The sequence below is a fragment of the Poecile atricapillus genome, chromosome W (assembly GCF_030490865.1).
Source record: "Poecile atricapillus isolate bPoeAtr1 chromosome W, bPoeAtr1.hap1, whole genome shotgun sequence".
In the NCBI taxonomy this organism is placed as follows: domain Eukaryota; kingdom Metazoa; phylum Chordata; class Aves; order Passeriformes; family Paridae; genus Poecile; species Poecile atricapillus.
The window spans coordinates 14,491,789-14,497,179 of record NC_081288.1 but is presented as its reverse complement, the minus strand read 5'-3'; positions in this window follow the sequence as shown (position 1 = coordinate 14,497,179).

The following is a 5,391-nucleotide window of genomic DNA, read 5'->3' as shown; positions in this document are numbered from 1 at the left end:
CCGCGCCCGCGGCCCCGCAGCGCTGTCCGCGTCCTGAACCGCGGCTCCGACGGCTCTGCCCGCGCCCGCTCCCCGGCCTGAGGCAGGGCGAGCCGGCCCCGCCGCAGCCGCATTTATACGGCCGCCCACGGCCCGGCGCTTTATTTACGGGGAAACAGAGAGACCCGGCTCCGGGCCGGCCCGGGCGACGCCTCCGTCCGCCCTCCCCCCGCCGCCCGGTGCCCCCTCGTCGGCCCTGCTCCGGCCGGCGCTCCCCGAGCCACAGCGCCCGTCCCCTCGGGCGGGGGCTGCACTTCAAAGGCGGCGGCCCGCGGGGGGAATGTCTGCGGGGCGTGCGGAGCGGGGCTTGCTGCACGCACACGAGCCCGCGACAGGTGATGGCCTCTGCCCCGAAGAGCCACCTGCCCGGCGGCGACCGGCCAAAGTGCTCGCTGTGAAGGCGAGCCTGAGGGAACGAGATAGGACCAGCCACTCTCGCACGCTGCTTGGCCCGCACAGAAGCCTCCTTAGAGATCCCAGAGCCCTGCTGTGTCCCACGACCCAAGTATTGAGAGTCATCTCCTTGCATAGATATAACTGCCTAATAAACAGCACCTGCTCTCCAAACCACCCCGAGCTCACGCAGGAGCCTCGGTGGGAAGAAGTGGCTCAGGCCCCACAGGCTCTTTGCATCACACCTGAAAGGACAGAAGGTGGCCCAGGGCTGCAGCTTCTGGTTTGCTGAAGGAGGCTCGTAGGGAATGAGCTCCTTGGCAGCCCTGTCATAATTCAGAATTACAGATAATGCTGGGGCTGAAAAGGTCACTCGTCCATGCTGAATACTGCTGGCTACATTTCAGCTCTTCTACCATAAATACAGAAGACAGCCTAGCAAAGATGTTGCAGGAGTGAAGTGAAGCACAAGTCCTCCTCACCAAGAAGAGTTCCTGAAATAAGAATCCGTGCCAGTGTTTCAGCCAACACCAAAGAGGTGCTGAGGGCACAGCACCAAGCAAAGTATTTGTTCAATGAATTACTCAGGCACGGAGTTGGTTTCAAAGCAATTAAGTATAGTTCTAACTTCAAACGTGTTGAAGCCGGCATTATTAAAATGGAAAGAAGCTATTTGCTGAAGTATTTTTTGGTAGGGTTAATAGAATTCAGGTTTCCTAATTCTGCAACTGGCTTCCCCTCTGCTGCACTCTAGGGAAATCTGTGTAAACTGCTGAACAGTTTTGATCTGAGCAATGTTGTACCCAGCAGTTAAGCAGCCAGCTTCCTAAAACAAGTCCCAGCGTTTTGTAGAAACCTGTAGGCATGGCACTCGAGTCAGTAAAAGCTGCCTTGTTCTAGAGGAACAAGGAAAGTGGTCTGATGTAAACGTTACTTAATCCAGGGTAGGAAAGCTTTCAGATTTTCTCATTAGCAGATAATAGTACGGGGAAATGGAAGTAATACTGGAAAACACACATTAGACATATCCTAAAGCACATACTGAAAACTGAGCTGCCATCAAAACTGAGTAACGTATTAGGTTAGAAACCACTCCAGATAAAAATGGGGCACCATGAAAAGCAGTTTTGAAAACTAACTTTAAGAAGCTTTTGTGGTAACATCATCTTAGTTCTAAAATTAATACATAGACAATGAAATTACTCCAGCAGGTATAATGGCTTCTAGGCTAATCAGCAAAATAATTTGCAGGAACCCAATGTAGATGCCCTACAATTACCACATAAACTCAGTTTCCAGACTGACTGTGTATTACGTATTATTTTCTCCTAGAATATTCACAAAACTACAATTATCTTTTTACTTATATAACTAGGATTTTAGAGGAGAACTGCTTGATAGCAAGAGGAAATGACATAGTACTGAAAAAGTAATTAACACAGGAAGGGTACAGTCAGAAGAATCTGAATTGACTGTAACTCCCACTCCTTTCAAATTTGTTTCCTGCAGCACATGTCTGTCTGAACAGTACTCCAAGCTTTTGCACCTCAGGTGATGAGATGCAGTAGGAGCACCTGCAGATGAGAACTCTGTAGGACCATGAATATTGGCAGGACAGAAGTATGCAAGTTCAAGGACAAGAGGTTTCAAGTGGGGGAAAAAAATCTCCAGCTGTGTAACACAATGCATTTGCCAGAATTTAAAAAGACAATTATTTGAGGAAGAGGGTAAAGACTGTAAACCGTAGCTCAGAATGGATCCCATACACAGAGACACATCTGTGTCAAATCAGATGCAATGTGTTTCTGAACTGTGATGTTGCTGACCCCACTCAGGATGGATCTCCCTTGCTCTTACCTATAAAGCTAGAAGGCAGGCTCTCAGTTTTTAGTATTTCAACTTTAGCTTTTTTATTTTGTTGGTTGAGTGAGTTTCTTTTGTGGAGGGTCTTTTGTTGATTTTTTGGGGGAGGGGTGTTACGGGTTTTTTTAGCTTGAAATCTGCATCAGTCTTCTGAATCCTTTTGTTTACCTTACTATTTGCTATTATTTTCTAATTAGTTCATGTTCACTTTGTACTTTGTATGAAACAAACAACCTAGGACAGATACACAGCCTGTTTCCAAGATTCCTACTTCACTGTATGCTCTTTTTCCTTAGACCTCTAATGCCCAAATCATGTCTGGAGAAGAATCAAAGATTCTTAAGATTTTGTCCTTACTGGCCAAGAATAACAGTTCCTCTCTTCCTTCCTCTCACATTGTCCATTCCATACCCTGTTAAACTCACAAAGAAAGGAGTAGTTTAGCACCTTTTTCTTCCATAGTCACAGGAACAGGGATTTAAACCTCACACTTAGATGCAGCATGTGGTCTCACCATGTAGGTGAGAAGTTATTACACTAACTTGCAAGACATAATTATCACCAAAGCTACTGCCTTCTTCTGTCTTTGTTTTCAAAGACAAGAACGAATCAAATCAGGCTACGCAGACAGTCTGACTCCAAGCAGCAGGATAAAGGGTTAAAGCAACAGCTTTTTATGTCAGGAGTCTTGCAGACATGCTTTTACTACAGCAGTAATTGGTGTCCAATTTCCAGATGAGTTTGAGAGATCCTTCCCATATTCATGTTCCCTGGTAGCTGTTTTTGGCATATCCTCTCTTCCAAGAGACACACTAGAGCTAATATCCAACTTTAGTCACTAAACATAGTGGGGAGGTTCCCACTCTCTCAACCCAGACACACCCAAGTATGTTTGAGAATCCAAACATCGCAGGTGTGCTTCATGCAGACCAAGACCATCTTCACACAGTCCTGCAGGGAAACTTTTAGCATGTATAGTCCAAGGCTGTATAGTCTGCATCCCTCTCTGCTTCCCTCTCCCACTACAAAATCCTCTCAAGGCACTTGCTCTTGCAGGTGGTAGAAAAATTTCCTTTGGACCACAGCTGCATTTCAGAGTGGATATAAAACTAGAGGGACTCTTGTTTTCCTCACAAATACACCTTGCAATGCTTGTCCCTATTTGTACATTACCTCATAAAGAAAACACAAGTGTTAAATTTCATAATAGAAAACATTCCACATTATTCCTGAACTGAGGATGTTCTAGAACTATGTTTTCAGACATTCCACAATTAATGCACACAGCAATAGGCAGCAGAAAGTACTGAAGGACAGGAATGACTGAGAGCTGATTTTCCAACTTATCTGTAAAATTACTCGTATTAGGTTGTAACAGGACCCAGATTACAGCTGACAGGGGCATAAGCACTGTCCAAAGGCAAGGCTTCTGTCTCAAAGAGTAAATTCAGAATTTCAAGGAACACTCGAGAATTGAGGCAGTCATGTAGTACTTTTACAGTAACATTTGGAAAAACAAATGTTACTTCAATGCTGAGAGAAAAGCTGAGCTTTCACCCTTTACAAGAAGCTAGGAAAGCACAGTGTCTTTTCAAAGAGGCTACGTAGCCAGGGACTACTGTGGCAGCAAACACACAGGGAGTGTTAATGCAAGGGTACATTTTCAGAAAAGACTCTGCACAATTTATATTATTAAGGAAGATGTATTGTCTCATGTTTGTTGTAAAAATAAAAACAGAGAAAAAACATCCTGCTTAGCTACAGGTGCTTTCATTTAAGGTAGCACCAAAGCATGCAGCCAGGTCCATTAATATTCAAGTCAGCTCTCATGCACCCACCATGACCTCACTGCTTTCTTGACTCAGCAGAAAAGGGGGTTTATGAAAAAAATATGGAAATACTCCTCAAATTTTTTTTTGAAAGCTACTGTCAACTAAACCTGTGTAAATATTTTTAGAAAAATCTCTCTCATGCTTCCCCACTCAAGTATGGAAAACGCACATTTCTACATTTGTAAAGAGGGAAAAAAGGCTCTGAAATACCAGGCAATTACTTTGACATTATTTAGAGTATAAAGGGCTCCAAATTCTTACTTCTGGAGACATACTCAGAATAAATTAACTGTCCAACCAGAGTACAAAAGTTATTTTGATTCCACCCGTCTTAGTGGAGATTTAACTTTTTTCAATCTCTTTCTCCCAACACAGGCACATGTGACCAAAATGTGACCCAACAACCTGAAAGATCAGGAGATAAAAACGTGAAATTTTGATCCATTCTTTCCCTGTATATCAACCATAACTTAAAACATTATCCATGAGAGAACTGTAGTTAAAGTTGATTAACCCAGGCTCCCACAAGCCCTGAAAGCATATAACGTACAACAACACAAATGCAAAGTATTCACAAGGATTTGCCATCTACTAGAATTTCAGATAAACTATTTAGACTTATAATTTTACATAACCTGTGTTCTTTCCAAGAATAGAGTTCTACATAGCAGAATCTACAAAATGATTTTAATCTGAATAACAGATTATTTTTCTGTGAACAAGTCCAGGACTCCAAAGAGCTGGCAGTGTGATAATGCAACTCAGTCAAATGGGCGTGACCATCCACAATAGACAAGTACAAAAATGATGATCATCATACTCTGTGACAGGGAAACCTGACAAAGGATCCTAGTAACAGACGTGACAAAAGAAGTGAATGGAGGCAAAATACAAAGTCTGTGTGTTTAAGGAATCTCCAATGCAGGGAACATTTCCCTGTGGCCCAATATCAAGGTTTTCTGTGTAATGTATTACAGCATGTATCTATCACGTGTTGCATGCATGTTGCATGTCTGAAAATACCCAGCCTCATTCCAGGTCCAAGGAAACAGTGCATTCCACCCTGTACTCCTTCACACTTCAGTCATGCTCTCAAGCAAAAAAACTGTGTAAAGCATTCAGAGCTCCTTCTCAAGGAGAAATATCAGTACTATCACTGCATTCACAGCCATCCATTTTTTGTTCCACACTGCTTTTTAAGACAAATTTATAAGGATGAAAAGTGCACAACATCATTCATTATGAGCTTCTAATTTTCTACTTC